Consider the following 21,585-nt stretch of genomic DNA (forward strand, 5'->3'; position numbering starts at 1 on the left):
CCTTTCAAAAATCTCTAACCTTCTAGTGAGATATCGCATATAACAAATTGAAAAAAAAATAGCACAAAACACTAAGTTTTATCACTTATTGACACTTATTTATTGACTCGTGCACTTTTTTATGTCGTCGATTGATTTGATTTAAATTATAATTTTTCTGTCAAAATAAACAGATACCTAGTTACCGATCATGAGTAAGTACTGGGCAAGATAATATATTTAATTTATTGCTTACATATAATACCGTCACGCTTATTTAACTAAACAATTATATGTTTATTTTCAAATTATATCCATACTTAATACGTAAGTAAAAACTTTGTTTACCAGGGTCATTTGTTATTTTTCACGTTAGAGGAAAACATAATAGTGTTGGACGGTTCTGGCCTACTTTATAGTAGGGGAGGAAAGTATGCTAAATGTGCAGTCACTCGAGCGCTTTGGGGACCTATTGGGTTGTGAAGAGTAGGTTCTAAAACCAAAAAAAGTTAAGTTAAGTTTTCCATTTTAGTGGGGTCTTTCCATTTTTAATTTAATTTTCCATTTCCAACAACCGTTTATCCGATTATAGCGCCATTTATCCATAATTCGAAAAAATGTTTCAAATAAAAGTTACTTATTTTTACGTAAGGAATCCGAATCGTCAATAAAAAAATGGGGGCTCCTATTTAAAATTTTAAAGTAACTCCCCACCCCACCTTTGTGGGGGGTCGTGTTTGGTGCCATTCGATAGATTTTTCAAAAATATTGAATAAGTGTATTTTTCAGTTTTTCGATCTGATGTTCATTTCGCGAAATATCGCGGGTTTCGTATTTAAAATTTTAAATTTAACCCCCACCCCTCTGCGTGGGGAGTCGTGTTTGGTATCATTCGATAGATTTTTGACAAATATTGAGCTTTTTTTTTGTTTTCAGATCTATCGTTCATTTCGCGAAATATTCGCTTTTTTCTTGTGAAACTTTGTGACTCGCCCATTTCCTTACGCCCTGCTAAAAATGGTCAGATTTTTGAAATATACACTGTTTTGCTTGTACTTAACTTACCTTATCTTAATCTGACGATTTCGAGTTTTTCTAAGGACAGATATGTTTTTTTCGGCCCCCCCTTAACGAACTCCCCTGTGTTTAGAGCCAATATATGGTAGATATACATCTACAGGGTACCAGGTTTCTCCCCATATGATAATCTGACACTCTCGAGTTACTGCAAAAATTACCGCTTGGGCTACCTTACCATTAATTGGGTCACTTATATTTGATTTCTGATCATTTCTAAGCATACATTTATATATTTTTGAGCTCCTCTAAATATCGAAGGTTTCGGGGTCATGAGACTTTTCAAAAATTGTAGAGATTGTCAAAAACCTCTTAAGATGATAGATTAGGTTAGGTTAGGTTTTTGAAAATATTGTTGCATATTGAGACATTGATAGAAGTTTAATGTTGTCAGAATTGCTCCATTCGTTTCCGAGATATCAAGTCACGTGATCTCAAAAATAACTACGAAAAAGTGTTTACGTAGCCTCAAAAGCATCCTATATACAGAGTGGCCCAAAAGTCTGGAAACGGCCAATTATCTCGTAATTTGCTAGACATAATTGTACACAATTTGAGGTCCACCTATCTTGGAATACAGATATTCCATATTTGATATTTGCAACGTTGCCAGATTTGCCGTTTTTCTTATATTATTAGTAACTTTGGTTTTTCAAATTTATCACCCTGTATATTCAGTCATCATTGGAATCTCCTATTCAATACGAGTTCAACCATATGTAACACTTATGATTTTATGTAGTTTGGAAGGTCTTAAATACATAAAACAGAAGTCTGGCAACGCCTAATTGTCTCAATACATTTTTTAATACTAACTATTTTCAACTGCATTAAAACGTAACAATTGATAGATTACAACATTTTTTAACATAATGGTTACTTTATCAAGTGTTCAAAATGTGCTCCATTTGTGAGTTGACAGTACCCTAATCGATGGTAGAATGCGTCTACCACATTTCTCCATGATTGTCTAGAAATTATTCGAGATTCATCGATAATTCGTTGCCTTAGCTCTGCAAGACTTCCTGGTTTAGTTTTGTAAACTAATTTTTTCAAGTATCCCCAATAAAAATAATCTTTAGGATTGAAATCAGGTGAACGTGGAGGCCATTCAATTCTACCTCGTCTACCAATCCATCGTCCGGGAAATATCTCATCTAAATAACACCGAACATTTACACCAGAATGAGCTGGAGCTTCATCTTGCTGAAACCATATCTGATTAAAATTGGCCCCAAACAAGTTTCTCAGTGTAGGTACAATTTCATTTCTAAGTAACATTTCGTAACTATCTGACGTTAAATTTCCTTCGATGAAGAATGGCCCAATTAACTGAGTACCTACTATACCTGACCATACATTTAATTTTTGTGGTCTTTGAGTCTGGTTTTCACGCATCCACATTGGATTTACGTCGTTCTAGTACCTTAAATTGTGTCGATTTACACTTCCACACAGTGTAAAGGTTGCTTCATCGGAAAAACATATTCTGTTAACGAAATTTTCATCATTTTCAATTTTATCTATCATTACCTCAGTAAACTGTAATCTACGATCGAAGTCATTTTCACTTAATTCTTGCAATGAGTTAATTTTGTATGGTTTAAATTTATTGTTACGTAATACACGTAAGACTGAAGAACGACCTACATTATGTACTTGTGCGACCCTGCGTGAGGATGTATGTGGATCTTCAGCAAAACTTTGCATTTTGTCTAAAGTTTTGTTGTCATTCATAACTCTTTTCGGTCTGCCTGATCGGTATCTATCTTTTACTTCTCCAGATTCCTCAAATCGCTTTACAGTTTTTTGTACCGTCGCCTTATGAATAAGAGAACGGGTTGGGAAAGTATCATTGAACAAGTTGGCTACTTCACAATAAGATCTTTTTCTGTCACCGTACCCTCTCATCATTAGAATAGTAATTCGTTCTTTTTCGCCATTTTAGAGAAGCAATTTATCTTGCAGAACTTTTCAAAACACAACTACTGTCAGCTTTAGTCAATGATGTAAATGGTGAGCAAATGTCAAAATCACAGCATTCTACATTTAAATATTTAAATTTATTAAAATCTACATATTTTGCACTCTTTTATGTATTTAAGACCTTCCAGACTACATAAATGTCATAAGTGTTACATATGGTTGAGCTCGTATTGAATAGAAGATTCTAATAATGACTGAATATACAGGGTGATGAATTTGAAAACCCAAAGTTACTAATAATATAAGGTAAACGGCAAATCTAGCAACATTGCAAATATCAAATATGGAATATCCGTATCCGAAAATAGGCGTACCTCAAATTTTGTACAATTATGACTAGCAATTTACGAGATAATTTGCCGTTTCCAGACTTTTGGGCCACTCTGTATATCTTTAAAAAGGGTAAACCCTGTAAATGGCTGTTTACCTTCGATAAGACAACGTTGAATGAAGTAAATACTTCTGTTGTATGTAGGTGTATGAATTATTGAAAAATTCGTTATTTATCCACACGGTAGTGGAAAATTGCAATGCACAAAACGTTTTCGGTCAAAACTGACCATCATCAGAGTGAACGTCAAGTGTACAAATTTTTGAAACTAGCCGCTTCATTAGGTGTAAAAACCTCTAAACTACATTATTGATGTACAGTGGTGAGCGCGCTAATAATCGGCAAAATAACGCAAAAGATGGAAAACATAATACATTGCGAAACAAAAAGAGATGAAACTAGTAAGGGTGAAAATTATCGTTAGAAACGTATAAATAATTAACATTACATTACATAGTTTCCCACCTTTAGACGGGTTGTCGGAGTATGACGACTGTCACTGTGACAGTAGAATTTTATAAAATACTCCTGTCACAGATGTCTAAAGGTGGTAAACTATGTAATGTAATGTTAATTATTTATACGTTTATAATGATAATTTCCACCTCCACTAGTTTCATCACTTTTTGTTTCGCAATGCATTATGTTTTCCATCTTTTGCGTTATTTTGCCGGTTATTAGGGCGCTTATCACTGTATTTAACATTCTAAAGTAAAGTTTAGTCGACATTAAGTCGATGTATTAAGATTAATGGAATACCATGTGCATGCACTTCATCCTTACTCAAAGTTGCACATATACAGGGTGTCCCAGACTAATTTAGCCACGTTATATCTCTTAAACGAATAGAAATTTTCGAATGGGACAAAAGGTGATATATTCTACTTGTAATACAATTTAATACGGCGTACAAAAAAATCATCCCCTAAATATTCATCCCTTAGTTACAACCACTAACTTTAATTTTTTTAATAGCACCCTATTCATTTTTTTATAGTTTTGGATGTGGCCTTTTATCATCTATTCAACACATTTTTTGAGAATAAAATCGGTTCGTAAATAACCAAGAAACTATCAGTTTATTTTTGTTAATTGTGTGTCCCAGACAAATTTATCCAGGCTATATTTCTTAATTAAACGAATAGAGATTTTCGAACGGGACAAAAACTGATCTATTCCATTTGTAATACACTTTCATATGGCGTAAAATTCATCCCCTAAATATTCATCCCTAACTTACAGGGTGCTATTAAAAAAAATAAAGTTAGGGGTTGTAACTAAGGGATGAATATTTAGGGGATATTTTTTTTCTACGCCCTATTAAAGTGTATTATAAATGTAATAGATTAGTTTTTGTCTCATTAGAAAATCTTTATTCGTTTAAGAAATATAGCCTGGATAAATAATTAGTCTGGGACACATAATTAACAAAACTAAACTGATATTTTCTTGGTTATTTACGAACCGATTTTATTTTAAAAAATGTGTTGAATAAACGATAGAAGACCACATCCAAAACTATAAAAAAATATACAGGGTGCTATTAAAAAATTAAAGTTAAGGGTTGTAACTAAGGGATGAATATTTAGGGGATGATTTTTTCTGCGCCATATTAAAGTGTATTACAAGTAGAATAAACCACTTTTTGTCCCATTCGAAAATATCTATTCGTTTAAGAGATATAGCGTGGCTAAATTAGTCTGGGATACCTTGTATAGGGCTCAAGTGAGAGGTTAACGACCAACTGATTGGTAGACTCTATATACCCTATACAGGGTGTTTGGTAAAGAATAGGCCATACCTTAACCTTGGACTAGTACATACTAAAGTTGATAATAACAGAACTACAGGATGTCAAATTTTAAAAAGTTTTATTTTATTTATTTTTGAATATTTCATAACAAATATGGGATAACAAATCAAAATTTGATAGGCGGGGTTATTTTGGGGGGACGAAAAATCTGAATTCGCCACCAAAAATGATGTATGTATGTATTATCCAGATGGTGCCACATTATGTTTTTCAGCGCTCATTTAATACGTTAAATTCTTTTTATCCCCCACTCTACATACTTTTTGAATCAAAAAGTTTATTCTTTTAATATTTTTACTTAAAAAAGGCATACTACATTCATCTCGCTAAACTCAACTGTTTTCGAGATAAACGCATTTTAAATCTGTGATGCAACATAATTTTTTGCATATCATTATAGTTAAACCCGAAAAATAAACTTGAAACCATAACAATTGTGCAAGTTTTCATATTTTTATGTCATTGCATCGCAAATTCTATTTGAAGAAATTTGCGATACATTTTTGGAAATTATTATGGTTTTAAGTTTATTTTTAGGGTGTAACTACAATTATATTAAGTTAGTCATGAATCTAGTATGAAAAGTCAGGCTATCATGGCTGTGCCATATTAGTTCAGAGAAATAAGGAAAAAAATATCCTGTTGATGACACAACCCCCTCCAGACCGAAACCAAATTTTTTGGGTAGCATGGATATCTATTTATAATAATAACCTATATGTTTCCTGCAGCCGATTTTGATGATATACATAGTTATAAACAAATGAAGATCAAAAACGGTAAATTTTTGCTGTTTTCGTCTATTTACCAAAATGTTAAGCATTTTAACAAATTTGAGAGTAACAAACTCATAAATCGTATAAAAAACTTCAGTATGGCTTTCTCTGAATATGTCTATGCTTATTGGTTGCTTAGAAAATTGCAAAATAAATCTTAAATTTTGAGGTTTTATAAATATTCATAACTTATGTAAAAATTAACTTAGAACCTTCTTATTACACGGAATGCTGAGACATCTGGTGCTTAAATCATACCCTAAATTTCAAAGCAATTGGTAAAATCGTTTAAAAGTTATTTAATTTGTTTATCCCAAATTCATTTTTTTTGCAACATTATAAGTCAGAAAATGATGAAGTTACAGTAATACTTTGGATAGTTGATAAAAGAAGAAGATTTACACTATTAAATCATTAAAAAAATGACAAAAACTAATTCTAAATATTGTAAAATTATTTTGCAAGAACACGTCTTGTGAATTAAAAAAAATTCAGTCTTTCTAAATATGAAAAAAATATTTTTTCTAAATTAAGTAACGGTTAAAAAGTTATTCTAATTGTTTATAAATAAGCAAAAAATTTACATGATTTTGCAAAATAATTTTACATTGTTTAAAATTACTTTTTGTCATTTTTTTTTTATAATTAAGTTAATAGCATAAATGTTCTTCTTTCATAAACTGTCCGAAGTATTACTGTACCTCATAATTTTCTGACTTATAGTGTTGCAAAAAAAATGAATTTGGGAAAAACAAATTAAATAACTTTTAAACGATTTTACCAATTGCTTTGAAATTTAGGGTATGATTTAAGCACCAGAAGCCTCAGCATTTCGTGTAATAAGAAGGTTCTAAGTTAATTTTTACATAAGTTATGAATATTTATCAAAACTCAAAATTTATGATTTATTTTGCAATAGACGAAAAAAGCGAAAATTTACCGTTTTTTGATCTTCATTTGTTTATAACTATGTATATCATCAAAATCGGCTGCATGAAACATATAGGTTATTATTATAGATGTCCATTCTACTCAAAAAATTTGGTTTCGGCCTGGAGGGGGATGTGTCACGAGAAAAATCTTATTTCTCTGGACTATATGCAGAGACAAATAGATACAAAAACAACAAAGAAAATATTAGAATGGAAGTCGACAGAAAGATGAAAAATGGAAGACATAGAACGAGATGGTTAGTTGAAGTGGAACACGACCTGAGGATTATGAATTTTAATTCTGAATGGAAAGATGCAGCCAGACAAGCCAAGACCCGTTCATGATGCCAAAAGAAGAAGAATATAAATATGTTTAAATCAATAAATCTGATCACAAAAGTGAATAGTTTCAGTCTAACATGTACAAATCAATTCAGTGGTAAAAGGGTTAGGGTTAAGACAATTAATCAAGGGATAGGCGCAAAATCTTAGTCGAATGCTATTTAAATGCATTAATTTTTTTTAATTCTGAGAAAACTAATAAGTATTTTTGAAAAAATTAAACGCAGAATAAAAGATTAGACTAGTAGCGAGGGCCGAAAGGCCCTGAAAAATTCTATAATGTTTAGTTTAATAAGCTACAGGGGTGCAAAAACGAGAAAATTTAGTGTGACTTTTAATTTCAAACATTTTATTTAAAAGCAACTTTTTGTTTATTCTAAGGGTACTTTGGGCCCTCGGTAATAATGTAATCTTTCATTTTGCTTTAAAAAAATTTCAAAAATATATATTAGTTTTCTCTGAATTCGAAAAAAAAAGAATGCATTTAAATAGCATTGGACAAAGATCTTGCGCCTACCCACTTAATATAACTAACTATACCTGTGTTATTAGTTAAGTTATATACTTACCAAAATATATTTATAATTATAATATTAAGAATATCACGTATCACCAATGATAATTTTTATAAACATTATCACATACTATAATAGTATTATACTTATATAATGGTAGGGGAGCAAAGTATGCTAAATGTGCAGTCACTCGAGCGCTTTAGGGACCTATTGGGTTGTGAAGAGTAGGTCCTAAAACCAAAAAAAGTTAAGTAAAGTTTTCCATTTTAGTGGGCGCTCGCCATTTTTTAATTTAATTTTTCATTTCCAACAATCGTTTTTTCCGATTATAACGCCATCTATCCATATTTCGAAAAAATGTTTCGAATAAAAGTTACTTATTTTTACGTAAGGAATCCAAATCTGCAATAAAAAATGGGGCTCCTATTTAAAATTTTAAAGTAACCCCCCACCCCACTCCCGTGGGGGGTTGTGTTTGGTACCATCCGATAGATGTTTTAAAAACATTGAATAAGTGTATTTTACAGTTTTTCGATCTGATGTTTATTTCGCGAAATATCGCGGGATTCGTATTTAAAATATTAAATTTACCCCCACCCCTCTCCGTGTGAAGTCGTGTTTAGTATCATTCGATAGATTTTTAAAAAATATTGAGCACATATTTTTTAGTTTTTCGATCTGTCATTAATTTGGTGAAATATTCGCTTTTTTCTTGTGAAACTTTGGGGCTCACCCATTTCCTTATGCCCGGCTCAAATCGTCAGATTTTTGAAATATACATTTTTTTGCATGTACTTAACTTACCTTATCTTAATCTGACAATTTCGAGTTTTTTTAAGGATAGATTTTTTTTTCGGGCCCCCCTTAACGAACTCCCCTGTGTTAAGAGCCAATATATGGTAGAGGTACATCTGCAGTGTACCAAGTTTCTCCCCATATGATAATCTGACGCGCTCGAGTAACTGCAAAAATCCCCGCTTGGGCTCCCCTACCATAATGAGATTTATTAAATTATAAATAGATTAATGAATTAATTATCACAGCAACTTATTTCAATTATTTTTTTAGTTTCCCGTAGGGTTTATCTAAACAGTGTCAAGTTTATTAATGCTGAATAGGTAGGTACATACCTCAAGTGAAATCTAAGAAGTATTTCGATATTTATTTTTTATTCAAGAAAACTACTGTTGACTTTTTTAACTTAACATTACTTGTTTGTTACAGGCAATGTATTGCCTGCGGTTTTTAAACAGTGGTAAATTGTTAAATCGGTGAGAGATTAAAAAATTTGGTTATCAGTTAGCACGTTCAATTATTATCATCATAGAAATAACTGGTTTCAAAAATTTATATTAAAGCTATTCCGGACTGGCCGATTTTCAACACGCTGAGATTATAAAGAAGAGCAGAAAGGTAAGCAGTTCATTGAACTTGATGGAATCAAGAGTAAAGACACAATATGTATAGTCCAGAGAAATAAGGTTTTTGTCGGGACACTTGACACTTGAGAAGCCAGGTTGCAAATGGGTTTTTTGGGTACTATATACCTAATACATTATAAATACAAAAATGCCCGTAACAGTTCGGACGAGAAACTTAGTTATTAACAAATAAGGGTCAAAAATGGCAGTTTTTTTTCGTTTAAATATCTTATTTAGAGCATTCATCTTTTAGTAGATGAGCAAAGGTTCAAAATGGCAGTTTTTGAATTTTGGTCCGATCATTGGTTGCTTCGATAATTGCAAAATAAGACTAAAATTTCGAAAATAAAAAATTTGCTATAACTTTTGTGAAAATGAACTTAAGACTTTTATATTGCACGAAAAGTTAAGACCACCCGTACATATCATGCACAAAAAATTTCAAGACGATTAGTTTAAATTTTATTCAATTTGTTTATCCCAAAGAGATATTTTGCAATGTTACTGTTCAGAAAATAATAATGATACAGCAATTTTGTGGAAACTGTATGAAAGAAGAACACTTATATTTTTAAAGAATTAAAAAAATCAATCAAACCTTATTTTTATCATTCCGAAAAGTACAGTCTTTTTTATGGTAGGGGAGCAAAGTATGCTAAATGTGCAGTCACTCGAGCGTTATGGGGACCTATTGGGTTGTGAAGAGTAGGTCCTAAAACCAAAAAAAGTTAAGTAAAGTTTTCCATTTTAGTGGGCGCTTGTCATTTTTTAATTTAATTTTCCATTTCCAACAATCGTTTTTTTCCGATTATAACACCATCTATACATAATTAATTTAGATATTAAGCTTAAATTGTAATTGTAAAATATAGAGTAAGTATTTCTTGTAAATTGTTATATGTTAAAAGAAAAAGAAAAGAAAAGAAAAGAAAAAAAAAAGAAAAGAAATATAAAAAAAAATAATAAAATAAAAATAAAAAAAAAAATAAAAAAATAAAAAAAAAATAATAATAAAAAAAAAAGAAAGAAAAAATATAAAAAAGATATATAAAAAAAAATAGAAAAAAAAATATAATAATTAAAAAAAATATAAAAAAAAAATATATATGTAGATAAAAATGAATGACGAACTTGGACAGTCCATAGTAAAATAGCTTTCGAATGAAGTAGAGGGCTAAAGAAGAATGTTGCAGTTTTTGCTGTGGAACTCTGAGAACATCATTTGGAAAAAAATTAATAAAAATATATATATATATAAAAAATTATTAAAAAACAAATACAAAAATAATTATTTATTAGTAGAATTGTTTGTTATATTAGTATTAGTTTTAGGATAAGATACGAAAAAATGACTAATAAAATAAAAAATAGTAAAATTGGCGAATGGATTTAGTGTCCGCAGTCATGTAGACCCAAACAAACAACAAACATAATTCGAAAAAATGTTTCGAATAAAAGTTACTTATTTTTACGCAAGGAATCCAAATCTGCAATAAAAAAAATGGAGGCTTCTATTTAAGATTTTAAAGTAACCCCCCACCCCACCTCCGTAAAGTGTCGTGTTTGGTGCAATTCGATAGATTTTTTAAAAATATTGAATAAATGTATTTTACAGTTTTTCGATTTCATGTTCATTTCACGAAATATCGCGGGATTCGTATTTAAAATATTAAATTTACCCCCCACTCCTCTTCGTGTGAAGTCGCGTCTAGTATCATTCGATAGATTTTTAAAAAATATTGAGCACATATTTTTTAGTTTTTGGATCTATCATTTATTTTGCGAAATATTCGCTTTTATCTTGTGAAACTTTGGGACTCACCCACTTTCTTACGCCCGGCTCAAATCGTTAGATTTTTGAAATATACACTCTTTTGCATGTACTTAACTTACCTTATCTTAATCTGACAATTTCGAGTTTTTTTAAGGATATATTTTTTTTCGAGCCCCCCTTAACGAACTCCCCTGTGTTAAGAGCCAATATATGGTAGAGGTATATCTGCAGGGTACCAGGTTTCTCCCCATATAATAATCTGACGCGCTCGAGTAACTGCAAAAATCCCCGCTTGGGCTCCCCTACCATTACTAAAGTAAAGTCATTTTTGGCTTAATAGCAACTTAAATAGATTTGGTAATATTGACTGTAGAGTAAATCTACTTTGACATTTCAAAAGCTGGTATTTTTACACGAATTTTCAAAAAAAAAATTCGCTTAGGATAAATGCGGTCAAAGTTAACCACTTTTATTATTTAATTCACAGTTACTTCTATATACATAAAATTCTCCTGTAACAGTGTTAGTTACATACTCCTACGAAACGGCTAGATCGATTTTTATAAAATTTTTCACGTGTATCCTGTAGGACTGAGAATAGCTTTTATTCTATTTTTCATAGCCATAAATTATAAGGGGGGTTGCTCCCTGATATATTTTTTAATTTTTTTGGACAAAATTGTCTACCTTAGTTTTATATGGTGTAGAATTAAAAAAATACATACAACCCTTAATTTTCACTCTTCTATCACCAACCCCAATTTTTTAATAGCCATCTATATATTACATCTATAAAATTCTCCTGTCACAGTGTTAGTAGCCATACTCCCCTGAGACCGCTTGACTCATTTTTATGAAATTATATAATATGAATATTCGGTAAGTCTTAGAATCGGTCGTAATCTATTTTTCATATCCCTGAGTGATAAGGGGGTTCTCCCTAACATTTAGTAATGTTAGGTGGGGATATGTGTACATAACGTACTCTACAAGACTACGAGTTCATACAAATTGAAAAAATTATGATCAAAATCCATCAGCAAGCCCCGGAGATATTAATCGCAGCATATGTTTGAAGAATCAATTTCATTTTTTGAGTGCACGGATTTTAATAATTCCCCTCCACCGACCACGGATCGATTTCGTTAGGACGTCAGTTTTAAAGCTGTATTAACCACTTGGTTGAAGGTCAAAGTTTACTCTAACTTTTACGCATAAACTATATACCTTGAGCTTCAAAATGGCGCTAGTTAGGTTGCTTAATTTTTATAAACAAAGTAGCTGTGAACAAAATAAAAAAAAGTAGCTAACTTTGACCGTAATTAACCTAGGCTAAAACTTTTTGTTAAAAATTCGTGTAAAAATACCCGCTTTTCAAGTCTCAAAGCAGTTTTAATCTAGAGTCAATATTAACAAAGTTATCCAAATTGTTTTTACCTAAGCCAAAACTGACTCTACTTTAGTAAAATATTTTCGGAATGATAAACATGACTTTTTATTGATTTTTTTTTTAAATTCGTTGAAATATAACCATTGTTCTTTCACGTGGTTTCCACAGAACTGCTATATCATTCTTGTTTTCTGAACAATAACATTGCAAAATTGAATGCTCTTTGGGATAAACAAATTGAATAAACTTTAAACTAATTGACGAATCGTCTTAAACTTGCTTGTACATTATGGACTGTTTGCAAAAGTTAAAGCAAATTTTTTATTTTCCAAATTTTAGTTTTATTTTGAAATGTCCGAAGCAACAAATGATCAGACCAAAATTCAAAAACCGCCATTTTTAACTTTTGCTCATCTACTAAAAGAAGGATACTATAAATAATAAGATATTTAATTACCGTATTTTTACCTGTGGCGATTTAAATGAAAAAACTGCCATTTTTGACAGTTATTTGTTAATAACTAAAATTCTCGTCCTAACTGTGACGGGAATTTTTGTATTTATAATGCATCAGGTATATAGTACCCAAAAAACCTATTTGCAACCTGGCTGCTCAAGTGTCCCGAACATGGTATATTTTTGCCTAATTTCCCTGGCGTAATACCAAAAATCAAGGATATTGAAACATGCTGCTGCTGTCAGCTTTACATTTATATTTTCTTGAGTGTTCGATATTACTAAAGCTTCTGTTTTTTCAATATTTATTTTCATCCCAGATTTCTTAAAGGCTTCATTCCAAACATTCACATTAACTTGCAAGCCTTTTTCTGATTTTGCCACAATTACCAGGTCATCGGCATATATCAACTCTGACACGTAAACTTGTTGAAGTTTATACACCCCAACCCCTAGTTCTTTTTACCTTACTCCTGCATTATTTTGCAATTTCGTCCATTAGAGCGATGAATAACAAAGGTCTCAGAACACCACCTTGTCTTACACCTGTCCTTGTGTAGAATTCTAGAGATGAGCAATTGTTCGTTCTTACATTATTACGTGTACATTTATATACAGGGTGTCCCAGACTAATTTAGCCACGCTATATCTCTTAAACGAATAGAGATTTTCTAATGGCGAAAAAGTGATATATTCTACTTGTAATACACTTTAATATGGCGTACAAAAAAATCGTCCTCTAAATATTCATCCCTTAGTTACAACCCCTAACTTTAATTATTTTAATAGCACCCTGTATATTTTTTTATAGTTTTGGATGTGGTCTTTTATCGTCTATTCAACAAATTTTTTGAAAATAAAATCGGTTCGTAAATAACCAAGAAACTATCAGTTTATTTTTGTTAATAATTGTGTGTCCCGGACTAATTTTCCAGGCTATATTTCTTAAAAGAATAGAGATTTTTGAATGGTACAAAAACTGATCTATTCCATTTGTAATACACTTTCATATGGCGTAGAAAAAATTCATCCCCTAAACATTCATCCCTAACTTACAGCGTGCTATTTAAAAATAATAAAGTTATTGGTTGTAACTAAAGGATAAATATTTAGGGGATAATTTTTTTTCTACGCCATATTAAAGTGTATTACAAATGTAATAGATCAGTTTTTGTCCCATTCGAAAATCTGTATTCGTTTAAGAAATATAGCCTTGCTAAATTAGTCTGGGACACATAATTAACAAAACTAAACTGATATTTTCTTGGTTATTTACGAACCGATTTTATTTTCTAAATAAAGTTAGGGGTTGTAACTAAGGGATGAATATTTAGGGGATGATTTTTTTTTACACCGTCTTAAAGTGTATTAAAAGTAGAATAGGCTACTTTTTGTCCCATTCGAAAATCTCTATTCGTTTAAGAGATATAGCGTGGATAAATTAGTCTGGGACACCCTGTATACTCTGTATTGCTTGGATTAACTTCGGTTTCACATTTCTACGGTTTAATATTTCCCAGATTTCCCAGATATCTCGAATCTATAATATCTAAAGAAGGCACTACCAAAAGAGACATCGAAAACAGAACGCAGCAGGGCAAAAAAGCGGTAAACATTCTAAGCTCTCTACTATGGTCTAAAGAGATAAGACAAAAAACAAAATTGACAATCTATCTTACCTTGGTAGAGCCTATTATAACTTATGGGGCAGAAGTTTGGCAGATGACGAAAAAAGATAGAAAAAGAATAGAAGTAGGTATAGTAGAAATGGATTATCTAAGGAGAGCGTGTGGTATATCCAAAAAATATCACATGATTATAATGTCTCACCATGTGAGAATAAGGACTAATTCTTATTTTATTTAGGACAATATAAAAACAGTAAACATTTACCTTAAAAAATGATGTTTTATTAAACCCAATCTAACAAATTATGATAATTTAATACCTAATCGGAGTTTGACTGATCAAAGTTCGATTTCATGAAATTAAGTTTCGACGTTTGCCTGACCGAGTTAGTCTTTCCTAGGTTTGACTAGTCAAAGGCCAAAAAAAAGGGAATCATTTCGGGGTTTGACTAGAACGTTAGTCACACCCGAGGATTGACTATACTAAATTTACATTCAAGATGCAGTAGAAATAAACAAACCAAGTCACGTTAAATGCTACCATGAGCAATCCCGAATCATAATTTACAATGTATAAACTTTGGATAAACACGTAACAGCATAACATCAGTCAAGACATACCCAGGAGCTGATATCAAGTCAGACCATAACCCACTGATTGGCAAGATTAAGCTCAGGCTAAAGAAGGTTATACGTAGTGTCAATCCAAAATTCGACATCAGGCTATTAAAAGACCAAAACACAGAACAGAGTGTAAAACGGTATATACAGAACAACTTGAATACCGTTATTCAATCGGATGTAATGGACCAGGAGATAGAAAGTTGCATACAGTTTCACAAGACATATGTGAGAAATTCCTCAAACCACCAAAAATAAAGAAGAAATCGTGGATGACAAACGAGATTTTAGATATGATGGAAGAGAGGCGAAAGTCCAAAGATCAGGACATGTCATTATACAAAAGAATGGATAAAGAGATCAAAAAAGCAATTAGAATAGCTAAGGATACACGACTAAGAGAACAGTGTGCGCAAATCCAGCAATTGCAACATAAACACGATTCATTCAATATGCACAAAAAAGTTAAAGAAGCTGCAGGCTTATACAAACCTAGAAGAGTTGGGTGTTTGGCAGATAACCAAGGCAAACCACTGTTAAGTGTGGAAGAAAAACTAGACACGTGGAAGAAATATGTGGAAGTAACTTTTGCAGATGAAAGGCAGAATACCATTGAAGACACTGAATGCCAAACAGGACCCCCGATTACCATTGAAGAAGTCACGCCAGCTATTAAAACAACTAAAGATGGTAAAGCTGTAGGGCCTGACCAGTTTTATGTAGAATTCCTAAAACTAATGCATGAACTAGGAATAAAATGGATAACAACTATATTCAACAAAATATACGTTACTGGAAAAATACCCCAAAGCTCGTTAAAGTCTACCTTCGTAACTTTACCCAAAAAAGTAAATGCCAAAACATGTGAAGACTACAGAACAATAAGCCTAATGAGCCACTTACTCAAAACGTTTCTGAAAGTGATACACGGCAGAATATATAAAAAATGCAAAGAACAGATATCATGGACGCAGTTTGGATTCCGCGATGCCTTAGGCACCCGAGAGGCTCTATTCGCTGTCCAAGTGCTTATGCAAAGATGCAGGGATGTTGACTGTGACGTGTATATATGTTTTATCGACTACAAAAAGGCGTTCGATAGAGTAAAACATGATAAACTCATAAACATTTGAAAGAAGCGGGAGTAGATGATAGAGACTTGAGAATCATATATGTGGATGACCAATTGACTGAGGCAGTCTCCATAGATAGAGGAGTGAGGCAAGGATGCATCCTGTCCCCGGTGCTGTTTAATATATACTCTGAATGTATCTTCGAGCAAGCGCTGGGAGAAATACAGGAAGGTGTATTAGTCAACGGAGTGCGTCTGAACAACATTAAATATGCCGACGACGCTGTAGTTTTTGCAGACAGTCTGGATGGTTTGCAAAGAATAATGTCGCGCATATCAGATATAAGTAGAGAATACGGACTTGATCTCAATACGAAAAAAACAAAGTACATGGTAGTCAGTAAGCGCGAAATATTAAATACACAGCTTTTGGTTAACCAACAACTAATTGACAGGGTCGACAGCTACACATACCTTGGTACCAACATAAACAGCCAGTGGGACCACTCAATTCAAATAAAACAACGCATAGGAAAAGCGAGATCAGCGTTCATAATGATGAAGTCTCTTTTCAGAAGCCACGATTTACCTCTTGCTACCAAAATTTCTATCATCAGATGCTATGTATTTTCTACGTTATTATACGGAGTAGAGGCCTGGACACTTTCCGAGGCTTCTTTGAGAAAACTCGAGGCATTCGAGATGTGGTGTTACAGGCGCATTTTGAGAATTTCGTGGGTGGATCGTGTGACTAATGTTAAGGTTCTACGTAGAATAGGCAAGGAATGCGAGATTATTAACAAAATCAAAGAGCGCAAACTAGAATATCTTGGCCATGTTATGAGGAATGAACAGAGATATGGCTTGTTGCAACTCATTTTTCAAGGCAAGATATTTGGAAAGAAAGGACCAGGGAGAAGAAGAATATCTTGGCTTCAAAACCTGAGAAAGTGGTTTAATACATCGACAACCGGACTATTCAGAATAGCAGCAAGCAAAGTTAGGATAGCCATGCTGATCGCCAACATCGGAACTGATAGGTACCTTAAGAAGAAGAAGAAACTTTGGAAATCATTATTTGGGATTTACAATGTATACACATTGTAAATTATGATTCGGGATTGATCCTATAGCATTTAACGTGACTTGGTTTGTTTATTTCTACTGCATCTTGATTGTAAATTTAGTATAGTCAAACCTAGGAGTGCCGGAACTTCGGGGTTTGACTATACAGGGTGAGGCAGATAACTGGCCTATTAGAAATATCTCGAGAACTAAAAGCAACAGAATCATGAAAATTTGAATTAAGGGGTTTTGAAGAGTCATATATTTAATGAAAATATTTTCATCTATTTCCCACTTCCGGTTATACCGGAAGTTGCTTATAATTTCGTTTTTTTAAATGGGACACCCTGTACATTTTTACATTTTTGGATTCTCTTCGATGTCTTCTTTTAAAAATATGAGGTTTTGTAATGTTATACAGGGTATTTTAAAAGATAATTACGTTTTTGTATTAATTTCGTAGCAATATTCACACCCTGTAGAATTGTAGTAGTTTGACATATAAAACTCTACTTACGATCAAATGATTTTTAATATAGTCTACTATTGTTAAAAATCATTAGTATAGCTAAATTTTTAATTTTAGTATACAGGGTTGGTCGAAACTCGGAATGAGTATTTTCTGAGTTTTCTTAAATGTAACACCCTGTATTTTATTATTGTAATGAAATGATATTTTATGGTACTTTTTTATTTCTTAAGCATTCCCTATACCTAACTGCTTTAATTTGTGCTTAATTGTTAATCGCACCAACAATTTTAACTACGGAAGTATTTTGATAGCTAAACCATTATTGGTAATTTTAAGGATCAGTCTGGATTAATATGTATTTATTTCTGAAAAATTATTTGTGATTGAATTTTTTCACGACCAACCTAATAAAATTTTACGTATTTTTTTTGCAATTAATGTTTAGCTTGAATCACCAATAACTCACAAATTAAAGCAATTAGGTATAGGGAATACTTATAAAATAAAAAAGTACCATGAAATATCATTTCATTACAATACTAAAATACAGGGTGTTCCACTTAAGAAAACTCAGAAAATATTCATTCCGAGTTTCGACCAACCCTGTATACTAAAATTTCAAAATTAGCTATACTAATATTTCTTAACAATAGTAGACTATATTAAAAATCACTTGAACGTAAGCAGAGTTTTTAATGTCAAACTGTTACAATTCTACAGGGTGTGAATGTTGCTACGAAATTAATAAAAAAAACGTAAATATATTTTAAAATACCCTGTATAATATTACAAAACCTCATATTTTAAGAAAGAAGATATTGAGGAGAATCCAAAAATGCAAAAATATATAGGGTGTCCCATTAAAAAAAAACGAAGTTATAACCAACTTCCGGTATAACCGGAAGTTGCAAAGAGATGAAAATATTTTTATTTAATAGATCATCCTTCAAAACCCCTACATTCCAATTTTCATGATTCTGTTGCCTTTAGTTCTCGAGATATTTCTAATAGGTCAGTTATCTGCCTCACCCTATATACACTAATTTTACCTATTAAACTTTTATAAAGTAATAACAGTTTTTAAACAAACTTTGTAAAAAAATTATTAAAAATAAATGACTTACCATCTTTTGAGCGTAGTGCAGCCATAATTTTAACAAAAATTTTTAACTAGTACAGTAAATAAACTAACAAAATTCAAATCCACAATTGTTATTGAAATTCAAGCGGACGTTTTTGTCTTAAAATGTTGTTTAAATGAAGAAAAACCGACAATAATTTGCCTTGTTAGAATAACGTGTCCTACGCATATACACAAATTAGAAAAATTGTTTTGTACGTAAATTGTCGAACGACTTCGTTTCTCCTGCTCTTCTGAAACAAGGTTCGTAAACATTGTCGCAAAAAGTTTGCTTAAGATTTTTTGTTGATCAGGTAATTTAATTAGTGGACAAACAATAGAAATTATTTTAGACCTACTTGGTTTTGTCTTTCAATTAGCAGTTAATTAATGTTTATCCAAGGACTTTTGGAAAGTACGTCATCTTTTTTTGAATACAGTGAAACCTCGATAACTCGGATTAATCGGGACCGCGGCCGATCCGGGTTATCGAAAATCCGAGTTAGCCGGAGAATATGGTAAAAATTAATAAAATACGGTATACTTACAGATAAACTCCGTTATAATTGAAATAACGTGAAATATAATGCACAGTACCTACACATCTAAATTATTAAAAACACGCAACCACAAACCTAAGCAAACAGAAACAAACAATACAAGACTGTACTACACACAATACAGTCACAATCGGAAGGATGTTATGAACAGTGAAAACTAAGACCATTGTTTAAAAAAGAATTTTTTAATTAGTCTTTTAGTCTTTTTTAAACAATGCTAAGACAGTTTGAAATAAATAAAGGAATAACAGGTGCCTGTTGTTTCCGATAAATCCGAGACAATGACCGTCGCTCGGCCGCCGTCGCCGTGTGCCATGAGTCATTTTTACTATCGTATATCGTCTGATGAAAATCGGTCCGGATTAGCCGGACTTCCGGGTTATCGGGGGCCGACTTATCGGGGTTCCAATGTACTTACCCCAGTTTAGCTGTGAGAAAATCATCGATTTCACGTAAAAAGCTTATACAGTTCTCTGAAGATTCTAAAAGTTATCTGAAGGATAGCTAATGAGAAATTCTTAAAGACGTGCAGCTGATTTTAGTCTAAGAGCTAGCGAACCTTCCGACTAACGGTCGTCCTGTAAGACTAGAAATTTGTCTAGTGATAATTCATAGCACGCCAAGCCTAAAAACCATGACCTGGCAGGCATCAGCCGTGCACGTGTATCTACCAGGTGAATCGAAAAGTGCAACTTTAGGGGGTAAAATAAACTTTCTCCTGTAAGGTTTAAATTTAAGTATGTGTTTTAGTAAGTCATTTAGAAGAAATGTGTACAATGATAGGCGATTCTGAAGAGCATAAGACCTTGCCTGGCGAGGGGAAAGATTAGGGGTTTTTCCTAAAATTATTTTTTTTGCATCGAACAATGTTTTTTTAGGTTTTTTGAATCATTCCAAACAGAAAAGGTCTTTAGTGATTTTTCTCTTAGGTTAATAGTTTTTGTTATATAAGCGATTGAAAATTTTGAAAATTGCGAAATCGGCCATTTTTAACCCTAAATCTGACATTTATCTAAAAATTTCAATGTTACCAAGGTACGTAGATATTCTTTAAACATTTATTGATGAAATCCCCAAGAGTTTTTTGCAATCAAATATCTTAAACCCCTTTGTTTTTTAATTGCTAATCAAGCAGGCGCGACACTGTAGTATAAGTGAGGACGTTTGAGTTTGCATAAATTCATTATCTCGAGAATGGGCAAATTTCAAGAGAAATCCTCAGAGAGGTCGATTTTTTTTAATTCGGACTTTTTGGCATATATTATATAATACTAGTGACGTCATCCATCTGGGCGTGATGACGTAATCGATGATTTTTTTAAATAACAGTAGGGGTTGTGTGATAGCTCATTTGAAAGGTTATTTAATTCTCTATTCAGTAATATAAACATTAACATAATTATTTATACAGGGTGTACAAAAAAATGTTTTCTTCTATTTGTCAAATTTAATCAAAGTTATGATTAATTATGTATATGGGAAATAAGCCACAATTAAAATGAAAAAAATAATTTTATTAACGTTTCGACGCCCAAATCGGGTGCCGTTGTCAAAATACAAAATATTACTAAAATAAACAAAAGTGTTGTTGCTAAGCAAAAAAATTCTTCTAATAATTTATTTAATCTCACTCATTTATATTGGCAATTCAGACATATATTACACATTTTAAAGTAGAAGACTTTAAAATGATATTGCCAATTTATGAGTTGCGTTCCTGGGACGACTTACTGAAAGATAGTTCATTCGATTACATGAAATTAACCCCAACTCAAGAATATCCGTCATAAAAAATTATAGCATGTGATATGTCTTTAAAAAGACAACCAAATGCAACGACAGTAAAATTCTCGAGTTAGAGATTTCATAGGAAATCACAAGGGAAAACCAGGAAAAACCCTGTGATACTATCCCGACATCGTAAGTATTTGGTCTTACATTAATTTACTCTCAAAAATAATACCAAATTCTGACTTGTAACATGTTTAAATTATAAATAATATTAATAATACTAGATATATAAGTAATACTAAAATATAAAATATGTACTAGCTCGATATTATTGACTTACTAATCTTGGTATTTTCTTTCTATTGACTTCCTCTTTCAGTATGGGTAACCACATCCTACTGTATTCTACCGAGGAATTTGCGACACAATTGGTTTCATTTAGCATAATTAGAGCCGCTTCTTTGATTTTTCTCTTTTTACTATCTGATTCTTTCAGGACTATACTTGAATCTCTCCACTGAACT

The 21,585-nt window shown here is 32.0% G+C and overlaps 1 protein-coding gene across 2 annotated transcripts in view; it reads right to left on the reverse strand.

The window, feature by feature from the left end:
* Positions 1–19,029, reverse strand: part of LOC126892435 (myogenesis-regulating glycosidase) — a 130,889-nt gene extending 111,860 nt beyond the window's left edge. Inside the window, exon 1 of one of the 2 annotated variants that reach the window (XM_050661965.1) lies at positions 18,775–19,029. The gene's annotated coding sequence lies outside the window, so the exon portion shown is untranslated. Of the gene's footprint in view, position 1; positions 188–18,774 lie in introns of those variants that run through there. The other variant, XM_050661963.1, reaches the window with a different exon arrangement.
* Between the last annotated feature and the right edge of the window lie 2,556 nt (positions 19,030–21,585).

Source organism: Diabrotica virgifera, chromosome 9, assembly GCF_917563875.1.
Source record: "Diabrotica virgifera virgifera chromosome 9, PGI_DIABVI_V3a".
NCBI lineage: Eukaryota > Metazoa > Arthropoda > Insecta > Coleoptera > Chrysomelidae > Diabrotica > Diabrotica virgifera.